Source organism: Ambystoma mexicanum, chromosome 6p, assembly GCF_040938575.1.
Source record: "Ambystoma mexicanum isolate Mex_15411 chromosome 6p, UKY_AmexF1_1, whole genome shotgun sequence".
NCBI classification, from domain to species: domain Eukaryota; kingdom Metazoa; phylum Chordata; class Amphibia; order Caudata; family Ambystomatidae; genus Ambystoma; species Ambystoma mexicanum.
The window spans coordinates 310,882,987-310,901,872 of record NC_090935.1 but is presented as its reverse complement, the minus strand read 5'-3'; the positions used below and the strand labels follow the sequence as shown (position 1 = coordinate 310,901,872).

Sequence of the window (18,886 nt, the reverse complement as noted above, 5' to 3'; positions counted from 1 at the left end):
CAACATTAGCAATTGGTATCGTTATATCGACGATGTGATCTTCATCTGGACAGGTACTGCAAATGATCTCACCAATTTCTGGAACTGGCTCAATTCGTGTAACACACATATCCAATTCACGATGGAACAAAACAACCAGGAAATTAAATTTCTGGACCTCACAATTCGTGCCATGAATGGAAAGTTACTTTGTGACCTCTACAGAAAAACAACGGCCCGAAACACTCTCCTACACTTTACCAGCAACCACCCGGCACACACCAGAAACAATCTACCCTACGGCCAATACCTCCGAATACGCCGCAACTGCTCCTCCATAGATGACTACAAGATTCATGCACAGAGCCTGACCACACGGCTACTAGCCAGGGGATACCCCAAGAAACAACTCAATCTAGCTAATAGGAGAGCTCGAAACAGCAATCGGGAGAACCTACTTCACGAAGATAAAGATAACACAGCCACCCAGGAGAAACAACTAACGTGCGTCGTCACATTTGGAGCACACACCTCAAAAATCAAACAGATCATTAACAAACATTGGAATATTGCACGCCTGAATCTGCCTGAGGAACCTGCTCCAAGATTTGCCTATAAACGAGGAAAAAATCTACAGGAACACCTCGTGCATTCACTTTTTCAACCCGTCTCACAAACCACCCGCACCCTCCGACCGCTGCAAGGACACCACCCATGTGGTAACTGTGTAGCTTGCAAACTTACCAAAAAAATGAGCTCCTTCCAAATCGGACGCCGAACGTGGACGCTCCGGGACCTGACAAACTGCAAAAGCCAGAATGTAGTTTACTGCATAGAGTGCCCATGCGGCCTACGCTATATCGGCCAAACCTCACGAGCTATTAACACAAGAATATCTGAACACAGATCTAAAATTAGATGCAAAACCATTACTGCACCATTGGTTGAACACTTTTTGAAATTCAATCACACCCCCAATGACATCCTGTGGTGGGTAATTGAAAAAGTAAAAGGCGGACCAGACATCAACCACAGCCTCAACAAAAAGGAAGCCATATGGATCCATAGGCTGGATACCTATCATCATGGCCTCAATGAAATTTTTCAACCCATCACCTAATAACAAATGATGCTGGACCTATACTCTCTCAATGTGCCTCTGTGCTCATGTAACTTCCAATCATGGCTTACGTGACCCTGGGCTAGAAAACTACCACTAAGCCATTCCTTTCACCAACCGCTCCACTCAATACCACCAATCCATGGCGTAACACGCCCAATAAATAAAAGTAAACCAATAGCTTACCTAAACATATATGGGAGTGAGCACTTGCCTAACAAAAGTGGGTAACGCAAACCAGGATCACAACGAACTACCAGCCTGTAGTTCTCTCAGACAACAAGGGAGCATGCGCATCTAGAAAATGCTTACTTTGCCAACTTTAGAATAAATGTTCCCAGTACGCATGCGTGGGCGTCCATAGCTACGCGTCCGTTCACTCAGCGAGTGCCAGCCCAGCTTCATCCATGGCGCAATACGCCTAATAAATAAAAGTAAATCAATAGCATACCTAAACATATATGGGAGTGAGCACTTGCCTAACAAATGTGGGCAACACACACCAGGATCACAACGAACTACCAGCCTGTAGTTCTCTCAGGCAACAAGGGAGCATGCGCGTCCAGAATATGCTTGCTCTGCCATTTTTAGAATAAATGTTCCCAGTACGCATGCGTGGGCGTCCACAGCTACGCGTCCGTTCACTCAGCGAGTGCCAGCCCAGCTTCACTCCAGCGAATATGCGCCCTGCCGATCCAATTCACGGCAGACGAAGGCACTAAGGAAGCATGATTCAGCACCAGTAAAGTGATTAATGAGGTAAGCCAGAGGCCGCTAAATCATCTCACCCTCGGGGACTAGGGACCAGGTTTCCCCTTTCCCCCCCCCACACCCCCCACCCTCCCGACTAACTTCACAAACGTATGAATGTTGCTGTAAATTCATCCTGCTTCACGGGAACCTTTTGAGCTTCTACCAGCTGTTACGTAAACCCGCGAGTATTTATATTCACACATTAATGCCGACACACGGGTACTTACGATACCTTTGCATCTGCCACTAAACTGTAAATACATTATGGCGTAAATGTTTATTTAATATGCCCTTTTGCATATGAAAATGACCCCAAGGACTACGAGAGTGAGAAAAACACATACTCCTCTCTAATTAGAAGCTGATATACAGTACTCTCACGTGGCGAGACCAGAAATCATTGAATTTTATATAATGATTACAACAATAAATAAACATGCTACAATTCAATTTTCTTACACGTTACAATTTCCAAATGCTGTACTAAGCTGCATATGTTTTACTGAGTAATCAGGATCGAATATGACCTGATGGTAATTTCCATTTATATTTAACAGCTTGAAGATCGCCCATGTAAACTTTGATACACTGGGATACCAGCAAACCTGAGCCAGGCAACTATACCTCGGGTTCAAGGACTAGATGGTCCTACCCTATCCACGACACGTGATCACACCAAACGCTTGAACAAGGCGTACCGGCATGTAAGTTTGGAATCCGGTCGCCATGAGATTAAATTCAAATGCAACCTCGGCCCCATTAATAGGGACCACCAGGGTATTATAACCAATCTCATCATTACCTTTGTCACCCTCTTACAGGGTCTCTGATTCTCAGCCCTGATGAAGGCGGATCCAATCCCAAACCTTTACCGCCGAAACGTGACAAACACAGGAATTAACAACACACCTGTCCCAAACCAAGTTGAAACCAACCTTTGTTACCAACCAACTTGGGATCACGTTGGCTAACGACCAGATATCTAATATGAACAGACCCTTGGAATTTGTAATTTCTCTCGCCTAGAAATACTAGGCTCGAAATACTCTATACTTATTTGAATGTACACATTTCAATTGTCTTCAAGTTTAGTATATAATTATACTTATTTGAATGTATATATTTCATTTGTCTTAATGTTTTGTACATAGGAATTGTTCCAAAACTGTATTCCCAAATTTGTTTATTGTTTTTGAATAACGACCAAATAATTATCCAAAATAATCACATGTTACTATGCTTTCTCTGCATCTACCTTCTCTTGATATGTTCTTTACAAAACAGTAAAATTCTTTTTATGTATTGTTTGTACTTTCATTTTTGTGTTTTTGAGATTGAAATAATCTATACCCACGTGCAGATTTATTCTGTGATTGCCAAAGATTAGGCAACACACTTTCTGCTTTTATAATTTAAATTAAGTAGACAGGCCCAACCATTTGATTGGCCTGTCTTTCTACAAATCTCTAGTGGTTACTAGAACACAGTAAAGGTACACATCTTGTTTCATACTCTTTCTATGTACCACTAGGATTTTAGATTTTGATACATTGATCTCCAACCTATTCTTGGTCGTATATTCCAATAGTCGCTCCAAGCTCCTTTGCAGGCCTATTGGTGCTTGATCCATTAATATAAGGTCATCAGCAAAGAGAATTCTGGCTAGCTTTTGTACACCCAGTTTTGGTGGAAAGGCTTTGACTCTATCCATCAATCACACAAATCAGACATAAATACATTTAAAAGAGTGGGGGCAAGGGCACACCCCTGTTTCAAACCCTGCTGCATATAGATGGGGTCTAGTGAGAAGTCCCTGCGCACTAAGCCTGATTTGGACGTTTGTAGATGTATATAGAGATCTAAATCGATAAGAGTAAGCCAATAGGACATTTCCACGCCTTCAACTTTGTCCATAGCAAATGTCAATCTACACCATCAAAGGCCTTTTTAAGATTTATAATGGCCATGTAGATATTTACACCATCTTTGAGGGCATTGCCTTTTAATATGTTTAGTAGAAAAAGGTCAGATCAGTTCCTACCGCTTATATGCACCCTTTTTGCCGGAGGTAATATCTCTTGGCATTCACAATCAATTTTTGTAAATGGCCCAACAACAGCCTTCCAAACAATTTGCCCAGTACATCAAGGAGAGCTATTGGAGAGCTATTGGGCAATAGTTAGACGAATCAGCTCTATCACCCTTCTTATATATGGCACAATGATTGCAGAGCGCCACGAATCCGGAACTATCCCTAGCTACACCACTTGATTGAAAAGCACATAAATAAAAGGAACCCACTCTTTTGGAGTTGCTTTAATCATCAGGTTTGTTAGGCCATCCGGCCCGGAGCCCTCGATTGACTCGCTTTTTTAATTAGCCATGCCAAATCCAGCATATCAAAAAGAAAGCATCATGGCTTTGGCGTCTTGCTGCCACAGAGTCGCCTTATAGGAATCCAACCAATTTTAAACATTTGCTTTCTTTCCCAAAACAATAAGTGGGCCTCGTCATATTTTGATCGGCCAAGAATCCTTATTTGTTTGTGAAACAATTTTATCTCAATGAGAACTCTCTAATCAAAAATGTGGCTATGGTTCGCCCTTGTCCTTTGGTCTTTTTTGCCTTTCACAATGAACACCAGGAGAAGAAGTGTATAATCTATAATATCTCCTTGTTCTACCTTTCCCAATCTAGATTTTGTAAACATGCAGAAGTAAGGCTTGGACACAGAGGTGACATGGTTTTGGCCAAAGATTTTTATTTAAAGAAATTAATTGTTAGGTTGGAAAACTGCCTCTCTATCCCTAAAGCTAAAAGGGGTTTCCCTACCTCAAAGAAAACAAATGAGAATGTCAGGATGTCAAAGAAAATGCCAGTCAACTGTCATGTCCAAAAAGCATATTTCTGACCCTAATACTAATACTAATAACTTACTAAAGTGCAAGGGTGTTGTCTTCTTCCAGATGGTGATAAAAGTTTCTTCATAAACATAACGTTCCCAATGTCTTAGGTTGCTACTACAGAAAACAAATACACTCTTCAAGTGCCACACTGTTCCAGTCCCAGGGGAAATGTCTCCCATTTCCCTGGCCTGCTCATGCTTGCACAATGATACAAAACAATGTTCTCTGCGCCAGGGGAAATGTCTCCATTTCCCTGGCATGCTCAGGCCTTTTCAATGATGCAAAACAATGTTCTCTGGGCCAGTGGAAATGTCTCCCTTTCCCAGGCATTCTCAGGCTTTCACAAATTATTTGAATTACTTTTAACATTTTTGTAACACCCAGACGCTGGGGGATATCACAGCGTTTGGTACAATAGACAGACAGTGGTAATAGGTAAAAGATAACGTTGAAGTTGAAATGGGCGTAGCAAAGATGGCGGAGAGGTAGGATGCCTACTCCGTACCTGCTCAGACCATCGGCCCGGCCGCAACAAATGGCAGCAATCTAAAGCTCTGCACACGCGCCTCCGGCACACATACCGTAGGCGATGGTCGCGGTGTCTTCCTGGAGGTGGACGAACGTTACTGCTGTGGGAGGTACGGGCTGTGCGAAGGAGCTGGGAAGGCAATCCGGTGCACCAACATGGCGGCAGCTGTGGGCCGCGGCGGACCCTAAAGTAGGAGAAGGAGGCGACCGCAAGCTCCACAGCCCCCTGTTGAGACCCAAAGAATCGAGCCTGGTAGCGTGCCCCCAGCAGGGAGGTAAGCACTGTTCCTGGCCGCCTGGAGCCTGGCTCGTTGGAATTGCAGCTTAGAAGGCAACCACTGAAAGGGGGTGAGTCGGGGCATGCAAAAGCTCTTGTGAACTGCTGAGCCCGGAGAGCAGCAGAGAAGGGGGAAAGAAACAGCTGCTGGAGCTACTGCGGGGGAGGGAGGTTTCATACCACCCTATGGGACCGTCGCATTACAGGCCAGTGGGTTAAAGCGTGGGGGGCTACTCATTGAAGAGCCCTTTAGAACTGCCATTTGGGAAGGTATTAGGGCTGCCATATAGACAACAGAGAGGCGCCTGGATCATGTCCATCATGTGAGAAACCAGAGGGTATTCTCCCCAGCAGACCCAGAGAATCCCTTATTCAGGTGGCCAAGAAAGGACTGTCCTTCTCTTATCCCAACCTTGAAGGCAGACAAGCAGGGAAAGATCATCTGGGTAGGGGAGCCAGGGTTATGCTCTGGAGGATGCCCAAAGGGAGACGCGTTATGTTACCGAGGAAGAAGAGGAGGGTGAAATCTCTGAGACCTTTATGTGCTGTGCCACATCTGTCCCCTTCCTCCCATTGAATCGCTCCTAACCAACTCCAATAACCCCTCCATGCAGAACCAATCCCCTAGGATTTCAAACCCAATCCCATTTAGAAACCGTCTTTTCCAAAAACCCTGTTTTTCTGTTCCCTGTTTGAATACTCCCAATCAATCTTTTCTGTTCCTCTGATTATTATTTTCTGCACTCCCAACCTGCTCAGGTCAAATACTACTATACCCACAATACCCCTTGATTATTTTGTGATCCCAGTTATTCCCGTTTGCCCTGTTCCTCCGATTGTCACTTGCGGGAATCCCAGTCGAAAGTGACCAACAACTACAATTCCCACCATCTCTTATATTCTGTTCACAATCCCGATCATTCTCATCAAACGCCTATTCTAAACCTAAATCTAAGATGGGAGCAAGCGTCGACCATCAAATGAAAAATAAGGTAATCCTAGTGGCATTGTGTCAAATAAAAGGGCCTATACTAAGAAACCTATTACCAAACCTTACAACTAATACAAAAAATGGGTGTGGGATAGTTCTCAAGAAAAGAAAGAAGTGTTCTCAAATAATATGTCATGATGCGGTAGCCTGGGTCTCCTGTCCCCACATTTTGAGCATGGAGTAAGGTGGGATCTTGGAGCACAGTACAGTCTCTGGCATCTCCAGCACGAGAGGACAGTTCTAATGGCAGCTCTCAGGACCGCTGATGGCCAAGTCTCGTCTCACTTGAAAGTCTCTTGCCTTCGAGGGCCTGGCGTGTTCAGCTAACCAAACAAACGTTCCTTTAACAAATGAAAGTTTGTTAGAGAGATAATGGTTCATCCACGGGTCCCCCTCTTCTGGGCGCTGACCCTTCTCAATTTTCAGCCAGTGTTCACGTAGGGTGATAGCTTTACCCCTGGATCTCTCTCGGTCGGGCTCAGACCCCTCTTGAATGGCAATACTTGGGTGTGGGCCTTGCACCTGGATCCTCTTCATTTGGGCTCGGGCCCCTCTATTCTCTTTAGCAGGATTCACGTCCCTTTCTTCCACACAGTTTGTAGATCAAAGTATTTCGATTGTACAGGGATTTTGCTTGACCCTCTGTATTGCTCGACCCGAGTCTCTTGAGTTAGCACCCATGTGGTGCCAGTTTCCCTCTGCAACTGGTTTCCCCTTTAACACTTGTTACAGTAATTTCACATAATAGTTCAAACTTGCCATCTTGCGATCCTCACTCAGCACAGCCCGGTTCTTATTGGTTCTCCCCTCAACTCACCGGCTGCCTTGAACCGCTGGCTCTTCTCTTCACTGGAGTCAAGGCCGGTACCACTGTCACAGGAGTTTCCCTGGCTCCTGTTTATCAGCATAGGCTTGCCCGTGTACCATTCACACCTGCTGCAAGACACTTGTGCTATTGTTTGCGGTCTTAGGCTCTCTTCTACAAGAGAGCCTAAGGACGCGGGCCTGGGACGGAAAGGGCAAGGTCACTTCTCTCCTCATCACCCTTTCGAGTCCTGCCGCCTTTCTCCTTCTCTTGAACTGCTGCGCCTGTTTATCAATCTTGTCGTGCTGTCTGTCGTGCTTGCCTTGCTCGTACGGGGTCCTTTTGCTCCACCTTTTATTCCTGTGGGGGAACGGAAAGGGCCGTCAGGTGTTAATGATTCAAGTCAATTGTATGACTTTGCCTATTGGTGGGGTTGGTACATGACAGGTGACCAGTTTCATTACAAGTCCGTTGTAAACCAGTGTTCATGTTTAAAAGGGGAGGGGATGGGGTATCGGAAAGTTCTACGGGATTGTCACGATCCTTGCCCCTGATCCCCTCAGGTATAACAGCCCCCTGGCAGCAGTGGGGCTAAAGCCCTTCACACTGGCCCCAAGGGCCTTAAAACTCCATCAGAAAAATACATGGAGTCAGTCCTGGCGCCGTTGGCACCAGGCTCATTATCAGGAATAGAACAATACCAGTTTTGGATCTTAATCCAACATGGAGGCCTATTACACAGCTAAGTTCTTTAGAACCAAGCCATACGGTCTAGTGTTTTGGGTGTGGCTGGGCCTGGAACTACTTGGCCTGGAACTACTTTACCTGGGCTATTTAAACCACACCCAAACAGCAGAACATGCTTTGCGTTATTCTGCAATCCTGCAGCGTAACGCTCACTGGCCCTCATTACGACCCTGGCGGAAAGTGACTGACCGGACCGCCACAGCGTAAATAGCGTTTCCGCCATTGCACGATGGAGCAAAGTGCGGCTCATTCCGACCCATCGGGCACGAGCACCACGCCATGGCGGAAGTGCAAAGTCCGCGATGGCTGAAATGACCCCAAAACGGCCCACACCGCCGCCGTACGGCACCCTAGGTGCAATACCGCCACCCATCTTAGCGGACACCGCAGTGAGCGCCAACCGGAAAGTACGGTGACCGTAAATATACGGAAACGGAAGTAAAAGCATGGTCCCGGAACGGGAAACATCACGCCGTACACCTATAAAACCACAAAATCCACACAACCATTAAAAATACTACCCTGAGACACATCCCATCCCGTCATCCACCCTAGTGAAACCAAGAAAAATGGGAAAAGTAGCGAAGAAAGCGTGCGACCGCAAGCGGCAGGTCCACTTCTCCCGTGAGGAACTCACCGTACTCACAGAGACCCTCCAGGAGAATGCAGCCGCCGTCTTCTCCACGCAAATGACCAGGACGGCACTTGCGAACAAGAAGGCCATATGGGCCCTGGTGGCACAGCGGGTAAGTGCGGTGGGGACCGCACCCCGCAACCCACAGCAATGCAGAAAGCGATGGGACGAACTGCGGATATGCATGCCGTAGCATACTTTCTGCCAACCGCAACATTGCCACAGCCACCGGGGGAGGATCGGAATCACCCATCAAGTTGACCCCATGGGAAGAAATCTGTGCCTCCACCATAGGAATGGAGAGCATAGAGGGAGTCGGAGGGATGGAGAAAGGAGTGCAGACATCCGAAGAATCAGGTAGGTGGCCCAAATAAAACAATGCCAAAACCACAATGTCCAATCATGTGAAGTACCACGTGCCCACATAGTGCAACAGTAACACATGTCCAGGAGAACGTCCACATACATAGGCCTGATAGCACACTTCAAAACTCACATCAAATACATAAATAATTAAAAATCCTAAAAACACCCTCTACACGTGCAGCAGGCACACCCTAACTGCAGGCTGCCAAACAACTGCACCCTCACTCCACACACAAATGAAACCACCTCCAAGGCCCCGACCCAAATCACCCTCAGGTACCACCCCAATGCATGTGATACATTGCCATTCCAATTCCCACAGACCCATTAATAACGCACGCCCTCCTTTACTCCACCACAGGGTCCGATCCAAACGACGTGCTCCAGGACACCCCTACCAGCACACCTGCAAAGAGGGCCAAGACCAACGGCCAAAGACCCTCCACCTCAGCTGCACGCATCAAGACACGGCAGCAGCACAAATCAAGTGGCAGCACAGAGGAGGGAACTCCAACAGGCACCCCAGCAGCCAGCATGCCCACACCACCACCACCACAGGTCCCCCCAATGGATGCCACAGTAGGCACTGCTTCTGGTGGCAGCAGCACCATAGGTGACACTGCATTAATTGCAGCATGCTCCGACACAGAAAACGGGGATGTCGAAGTCAGATCCATCCATGACCTGTCCCAATCCCCCTGTCTGTTCCATCCCGTACACCATGAGGATACCACGCAGGGGCACCCACAAGACGACGACTGGCCATCCCCCACAAGCCCTGTGGCAGGGCAACATGAGGCGAACAGCCACTCTGTGACACCACCGCAAATGGCCATGGCCCAGCAGAGGCAACAGTCCCTCGACCAGTTAATCGTGCAACAGCAGCAACTGGCCACGCTCCTCAAGGACCATGCCGATGAATGTGGGGGCACTAAGGCAGACATAGAAACATCAACTGAGACACTTAGGGCAGAAATGGAGAGAAGTACAGAGACACTAAGGGCACAAATGGAGAGTAGCACCGAGTGCCTGAGAGTCCAAATGGAGAGTAGCACCGAGAGCCTGAGAGTACAAATGGAGAGAAGCACCGAGAGCCTGAGGGGGGAACTGCATGCGACGTCCAAAGACGTATGTGCCGAACTTGCCGCAGTGCGCCGTGTGCTCACTGAGCTCTCACAAACCCTTAGGGACATGCATGGACGTGAGCAGGCAGAGACATCATCCGTTGCAAGTTCCGTCCAGGGCAGCCCCCAACGTAGATCTGGGAGGAACCTGCGCTCCACAGGCAGGGGTGCCCCTGATACCCGCAGAGGGGGCTTGCAATAGCGACTGCCCACTGACAATGAGCATCTTTGGACACTGGTGTTCGGGGGGGAGGTAGGAGGGTGGAGGGGGGGTGTTGGGCTCACTTGGGTGGCGGGTCGATAGGGTGTTTAACATGATATCACATATGCCATAAACAATGCACGATCAACCAATGAGATGTGTGGACATTGATCTTTGTGTACGAGGCCATTATAGGCGTACAGTCCATATTGTGCATGTACCAGACACACACAGTGCCACGAGTCCCGTGTCCATGTATCAGCCACCAGGCGTGAGTGCTAGAAGCATGCATCTATGAGATGCTGACGAATGTCACGGCCCTCCTGTGCCTCGCAGACTCCTTGAGGTGCTGCCACATCCCCACCCTCATCATGACCATCTTCAGGTGCTTGCAGTTCTGCGTCAGGGGGCATGGGCACATTTCTACGTACGCACATGTTGTGTAGCATGACACATGCCATCACCATCTTCGCAACCTTCACATGGCGGTACAGGAGTGCCCCGCCAGACCTGCTGAGGCACCGGAAACGAGTCTTCAGTAGGCCGAATGCCTGTTCTATGACTACACGGGTACGTGAGTGGGCATGGTTGTAGTCCTCCTCATGCTGGTCCCGTGGGTTCCGGACTGGTGTGAGGAGCCATCTCTTCAGTGGATATCCGGCATCACCTGTATGTGGACGATAAACGAATTATGTGGAATGCCATTGCTACGTACGCACCCCCCCCCTTCCTGCCAGGTCATTGCCGCATCACATACCCCACATCATCATGCATGAAATGAGACTCACCGAGTAGCCAGGATCTGTTCCCTGCGTGTCGCTCCATGTAGCGTGGTATTGTAGAGTTCCTCAAGACCATAGAATCATGGGTTGATCCAGGGAATCGGGCACAACAATGTGTAATGATCCTGTTGGAGTCACACACCATTTGTACATTCAGAGAATGAAATTGTTTCCGGTTGCGGTACTGGGCCTCCATGGCATGTGGGACGACCAATTCCACATGGGTGCAGTCGATGGCACCAATGCAACCCGGTATGCCGGCAAGTGCATGGAATCCCACTTTTGTGTTGGTAATTTCCTGCTCCGAGCATGGTAGAGAGATGTAGTCGTCTGCGTGCTGCAGGAGGGCATCGAGCACTTGCAATAGTGTCCGTGAGAACAGTGGCTGTGAAATGCCATGCAACTGTCCGACTGTGTGCTGGTAGGTGCCTGTGGCCAGGAAGTGGAGTACAGACACCACCTTCAGTAGGGGTGGGATGGCGGTTGGGCTATCTATCATGCTGACAAGGTCAGCCTGTGTCATGTCCACAATGGCGGTTATGGTGTCCCGGTCCAAACGGTAGAGGGTGTGGATCTGCTCATCAGTGAGGTTGAACGGATGTGCTCGGAGGCGTGGGATTGCGGGCTGCCTGCGTGGTGGTAGTGGCTGTGCTGGCGGCCCTTGCTGGCCCTGCCTTGCCCTCCTCCTCCTCCTGCGTCTCCTCCGTGCGGCCGGTTGTAGTTGGTGTTCGTCTTCTTCTTGAAGTTGGAGTACTTGCAGTGCTATCAGGTCCCCCAGGGCCAACATAGCTAGTCCTGCCGGTAGCATTTCGGAGTGGGTGTGGTTGTGGGAGGAGACTGGGTGTGCAATTTATGTGTTTTCAGGCTGTATGGCCTCCACCTGTGGTGATTCATTCCACCTGTGCAAGCTGCTCTCCCCTTTGGGCGAGCACGTCCCTTACACAACGCTGCAATTCGACGAATGGCATCTTGCTATTACAATCATGTATTTGTACCCGATGGCAGTGTAACATTGGTTGATATGTTCATTCGGCTATGGTCCCATTGTTTCACATACTATCTTTGCAGTCGCGAACAGACTTGTGAAGGGTCAGTGGAACGTAGTACTCGAGTAACGGTGGACCCTCATGCATCACTGTACCGAGGTTCAACGACGGGCGGGGCGTCCCATTTGTGAGTGAAGGCAGTTGCCATTTTCACACACAGCCGCACTAGATGGATTAATTTGTGATTTCAAGCGGCCACAGATGCCTTTTCGACGTGATGTTGCAAATGAGGAATTCGAAGGGCGGCGCTTTCGGTTTTCAGCTAGCGGCGAGGAGATGCCCACAGGTCTGACTGCAAATATAACGTTCTATTGTTCAATGTCCTTGGGACAGGGGCCATGGCGAGGATGCAATGATTGATATGAATAGTTTGGGATGCGCAATGGCGAAGTGGACGATGAGGCCGGACGTTCCCAAATACATGTTACTTCACAACACTGGAATTACGGGCTGGGGCACAGTGGATTTTGCAGGCTGCATAACGCACAGACTCAATGGAAATTTCACATGTTATGTGAGTATGGAAACAGGCGTTTTCATTACGGGATGAGGGAATGATGAATGGATGCATGGACAGATGATTTGATACAGAGTTTGCCATGTACAGGGCTTCTTGGAATCTGTCCGCCTCCCCTGCGCTATGTGATACAGGGCTGCCATAGTGGGACCATCGTCTATCTGGCCTTGTTGAGCCCTCCCTGTCTCGACGCGCCTTCAGACACTTGTGTCTATGCACGTTACCAATCCCATCTGATGGATTCTGTTTTAACAGACGCATGCACAGGTACACTCGTTTGTGATGGTGTTTTCACCTCGATATAGATAGTTATGATTCGCAAGTGGTTTTTGGGTGGTGATGTTCCTTTGGAGTGGGCTAGCATGCATATGGCTGTGGATTTGGTGTGATCATTGAAGTGAGTAATTCAAATGTAGTTCTGATGGCCATACTATTCTTTTTCATTTCATTTGGTTGACAGGTATCTCCTCCCCTTTTGCCACTGCCATCTGTATGCCACTCCTGCAGATGGATTTTACTCCCGACACCTGCTGCTTCGTGTTAATCAGTGGAGCAGCATTACGATCTTATGGGACGATCGCCAATGGGCCACATGCCCTTACGCAGTACTAGTGGCTAGGAGCAACATTTCGGCCTTTCAGCTGGACTAGTGCCTCCCTATTGGGACGGCCCTGCGGTTCTAGGCGCTTCCATGTTGCCTTTTCGTACGAGAATGTAGCCCCTGTGTACCATGAAGGAACAGGGCGTCACACAAGAAGTAGCTGGTCATTTATTGCGGATGCAGCCCACAATGGTGAAATGTGTTTTGGAGTTCATGGCCTAATGGCTGTATGGGCTTGGTGAATTTGTTGTGCATTAAATTTCTATTCTGATATGGACCGTGTAGCGTTCTTCTTTGCAAGTGATGTGGCATATTCCTATTTGGGGAGCGATGTATTGTGAGGAGATCTGCATTGGGTTCCAGCTTCGGAGTATAGTTGCGTGGTACTGTGCTGGGCGCGTTTGCCTACGAAGCCCAGTGAGGTCAGGGATAAGGGCTGCCAATATGACTGTTTTAATGATGTCATGCTCAGGGGCGGGGGATTAGCTTTTGTGTAACAGATGCCGGTCAGCCAGGTGGATTGGTGGAATGATGTGATTTTCGGAATATTGCTGGTCACAGGTGCCTGTGTTTGCGTGCGTTTCTTGGTGGGAGACTGAGGTCATGTCCATTGGGATAGCTTCTGTATTCGTGCCATCTGTGCCCTGCAGCTCCCATTGGCCCCTCTTGAGATTCATTTGTTCGTTGGCAGGCATGGATGACTAGTACATTTCACTGGTTGCATTGTGTGACTTCATTGCACCTACGGGGAGTTGTACAATGTGGCCAGGGAGCGGTGTACAGGCACTCAGTGGGGCCGTTTACGGTTGGTTCGCGATGCCGTACTTCTCACCATGGCGGAATGGTACTTTCCGCCGTGCTTGATGGCGTTAGGTGCATGTCCGCTAGGGTCAGAATTCGCGTACCGTTGCGCCATGGTGGTAATTACGGTTTGGCATGGCGCGCGCGTACTTGGTGCAGTTAGCGTTGGCGTTCACTACGGTGTCGCTAATGGCATCGTACTTTGCGGTGACGGGTCATAATCGCACCGAGCGCTATTCGATGGCGGTATTGCATTTCCGCCATCGTTTTTCGATTTCCGCCAGGGTCGTAATGAGGCCCACTGTGTCCAGCTCCTGCTCATCTGCTTCTCCGGTGGCCCGATCCTGAAGCCCTAGATCTGGAATTCCATTAATAACCTGGAAGAACAAGAACAGCATTAGCGAGCAAGAACACTTACCTGTGAAGTAACCGGCCTTGAATCCATCCTGCGCTTCACTTACCTCGCCCATCTGCGGGTTTCACCACAACCTGCAAGGGAGAAGGAACAAGGTCAGCAGTAACAAAGCACTTACCTGGCCAAGCAGCGCTTCGATCGCTCATCACTCCGGAACATCACCACAACCTGTACAAAAAAGAGAAGAGAACACAGGTTAGCAATTAACACCAATAAACAACGCAGCGCTCTGCGCATCAATAACTCAATGTGGTCTTCGCCATCAGCGCGGCAACTCCGAGATTGCAACCATCCCTGTGAGAAAAAAAAAAGAGACATTGTTAGGCAACAGCGTAGTGGAGCAAGACTCCGAGAAGACCGAGAAAACGGAGAGAAAGAAAGAGACAGAATAAAGACAGAAAAGACATTATAACTCACCTGGAAGACAGCAAGCAGAGTCGGAGTCACAGCCGGTCTGGACCTGACATAAGGGCACACGGACCAGTGAAGCAACTAGGTCCACAGAATGCCCGCACCAACCATGTGCCCCTGCACAGAGACGCAGGACAGAGAGTTCAGCACAAAAACCTAAGATGAGCAATAACCCCAAGCGAGGGGATTTGGACCAGAGGGAGGTGAGAGTCCACCCATCACAGAGCCAGTATCTTAACCCTCCATTCTACTGTTATAGACGCTACCCAACGTCTGGCACATAACCAAGCAGAGAGGGGTCCGGGATAGCTCTTAGACCTCCATCCAGTATCATGTGGCACCCCCGTGGATACCAGGTGGGCGTAACAGGGATAGGATGGGGGTCGGTTGGTAGATTGAGAAGGCCAAAATGGCTAAGGTTTGTGAAATGGATGAGAATGATCGGGATTGTGAACAGATCATAAAATATGGCGGGAATTGTAATTGGCAGTGAAGAGGAGGCCGAGTCTGACCGAGGGAGGTACAGGAGTAAAGCCATCACCCTACGTGAACAATAGCTGAAAATTGAGAAGGCTTAGCGCCCAGAAGAGGGGGACCCGTGGGTGAACCATTATCTCCCTAACAAACTTTAATTTGTTAAAGGAACGTTGTTTGGTTAGCTGAACACGCCAGGCCTTCGAAGGCAAGAGACTTTTAAGTGAGATGAGACTTGGCCATCAGCGGTCCTGAGAGCTGCCATTAGAACTGTTGTCTTGTGCTGGAGAAGCCAGAGACTGTACTGTGCTCCAAGATCCCACCTTACCCCATGCTCAAAACGTGGGGAAGGGAGACCCAGGATACTGCATCGTGACATATTATTTGAGAACATGTCTTTCTTTTCTTGAGAACTATCCTACACCCATTTTTTGTATTAGTTGTAAGGTTTGGTAATATGTTTCTTAGTGTAGGCCCTTTTATTTGAGACAACGCCACTAGGATTGCCTTATTTTTCATTTGATGGTCGACGCATGCTCCCATCTTAGTGTGAGGAGGCGGGCTGTATCAGTAAGAAGCACCCAACTAGCTCTGCTCCATCAGAAAGCATTCCAGTATACCAGTGTCTAGTGGGCTTGCACCCTCCCTCCCCCGGACCTGGGGTGCAGGTGGCAGAGGGCGAGATAAATTGGTGGTGGCCCCACCCAGGAGCAAGCATGAAGACCTGCAAATTAAGCATAATATCAAAGGCTGCTAAGAAGTCCAAAGGTTCGGCCATACAGGCATTCTTGTGAATACCTGCAAAGCAGGCCTCACCCACAGAAGGCATGGCGGAAGACACAACGGGGTCACATCTTGCGCCCAGTGCGCCACTTCTCACGCCTGAATTTCTCACTCAGTAACTTGACTTTGTAAGGAACTCATGGTGCAAACAGTTAAGACAGACACATGTGATCACAGTTCAAGGGTGTTTATTAAACTGTATAAATGGGTTGGAGAAATGCCTAAACTAAACCTAAATCTAAAATGAGAGCAAGCTACGACCATCAAATAATAATAAGGCAGTCCTAGTGGCGTCTTGTCAAATAAAGGGGCTTATACAAAAAAAACAATTGCCAATCCTTATTAACTAATTTCAAAAAGAGTGTGGGATAATGTTCACAATCGCATCAGAAAGCGGGGTTCCCTTTCCCTAGCTTTCTCTTGGCATTGCTATGTCAGGTTCACACTTGCCACAGTTTACCATATAGTCCCTTTAGACTACTTAGGTGTTAGGCAGAAACCTGTGCAGTTCCCTTAGGGAACACTGCAAAAGATTTAAGACTACAGGTGTTGGCAGTAAACCCACTTGGTAGCAGTCTGTACCACCCAGATTTACCTGGTAGCTGTGGCTGAGCAGTCAGACTTCTCTCAAGAAGAGTTAGGCAGTCTGCAAAGTATACACAATAGGCACTCAGACACACCAAAACAAGCAAACACTGACCAGAGCTTTGGTATCAAAGTATATAATTAATTATTTATTTATTTGTTTGTTTATTTATTTACTTTTTATTTGATTTGGCTGAAAAATTCAACCTTTCAATACAAAATCCATTTACTTCATTAAAACATATAAAATGTGTCATAACAATACATTAATATTATATTCATTTAACTGATCACAATTCTCATAAATTATTTCTAAACTATTCTAAGCATAAATCATTTGAGTTCATAATAAAACAAAAGGAAAAGATAAACAACAAGAAAATATAAAAGTATAGAGACAAAAGGAGAAAGTGCCGTGTTCAAGGTGCAATCAAATGGTGGTTATTTAGCATACAGAGCAAGGTGCTTTATACAGTTCTCAGCATAGCATATCATTATTGTTTGTTTTGATTGTGTTATTTGTTATTTTTTAACTTTGTTTTTTGGTTCTTCATCATTTTCTAGTTTTAATTCATTTAGAAAGTTTACCGTTGCATATCCTATTGATTTTGAGTGCACATGAAATATAAACTTCCATAGATCTTTAGCCTCCATATGTGCTCGGTGTTTAAAAAGGTTTTTAAAATTTTTAACTCTTAAGCAATCCAACTTTGTACACTCAGTGAGCAGATGTTCTAGTGATTCCTCATGCTTATTACAGAAGCGACATAGACTACATTCTACAGAATCAGGAAACCATCTAGATGTAACTTCCCTGGTTTTCCATTGGTTTAACCTCAAGCGCAGAAGTCCTGCTCGATGCGAGATATTTGATGATTTTAAAAGATACTCTTCAGGGGAGCCAAAGGGTTTTAAGGCAAAAGGATTCCGTCTGAAGCATTTGTAGACTTGACATTGTTCTCTAGTGCTTATCCAATCCATTTCCCAGATCTTTTGCTTAGCTTTGTCAGGATTTAGCAACAAAAGCTCATCCCCTACGTCTGCTTCTTGCAAAAATCTCTGCGCTTGGGCTTTCCAATGCTTAGCAAAACTGTCATTCGATGTTTTTACATAATTTGCTAAATGTTTTACCAGCCTATTCCTATGATCTTCCAGGACACATTTCCTGTATAGCATGCATACTCTCCATTTATAGATGGCTTGCATCGATATAAGCCCTAATTCATGCCTTATGAGGGCTATGGGTGTAGATTTTGAGAGTTTCAAAAGATTTTTCCAGTATTCTCCTTCTTTCTTATCCCAATAGTTGCGTGTTTTGTATAATCTTGCCTCTAACCCATACAATTGTATTGGCAGAGCCTTTTGCTTATAGTATGTCATTAGGGGAGCGATGGTGAATTTACAATATTTGCCACTAATGATTTTTGCTTGGGAGATTAAATTATTCCATTTTATTATTGCAGTGGTTTCATATGGAGTGTCCTGTGGGCTATTGTTAATGTTCACTCCCAGGTAAATATATTCACCCACTGATTCGAGCTGCTGATTGTCTAAAACCCACCTATGATCTTTATTTCTTTGCTGTAAGTTTCCAAATTGGATCACTTTTGTTTTTTTAATATTTATGATCATGCCATTGAATTTGGCATAGTTCTCCAATACATTGAGCATATTGCGTAACCCCATCGGCGTCTTTGATAGGAGAATGAGATCATCGGCATACAAGAGCCATTTAATTTCGTGTTTGCCTAGTTTTGGGGAATCAGTTATGATGTTAAGAAACTCTTTACCCATGTCAGAAATGAAAAAATTAAAAATTGCCGAAGCAAGTATACACCCTTGCTTAAGTCCTCTCGACGTGTCAATGGGGTCAGTCAGCAGACCATCGCTGTTTAATCTTATTTGAAGTGAGGTACCCTGATGAAGCTCAATGGTCCACTTCAAGATGTTCCATGGGCAATTGTTTCTCATTAGCTTCGCCACTAGCAGCTCCCTCAATATAGAATCAAACGCAGTTTTGAAATCGATTAATGCAATAT

At 47.0% G+C, this 18,886-nt stretch overlaps 1 long non-coding RNA gene across 1 annotated transcript; it reads left to right on the top strand.

Annotated features, from left to right (window-relative positions):
* The first annotated feature begins 1,997 nt into the window (after positions 1-1,997).
* On the top strand, positions 1,998-3,154 carry LOC138510912 (uncharacterized). Its single transcript, XR_011280461.1, has 2 exons — positions 1,998-2,556; positions 2,674-3,154. It is a non-coding gene; the product is annotated as an uncharacterized lncRNA (long non-coding RNA).
* Positions 3,155-18,886: the final 15,732 nt, after the last annotated feature.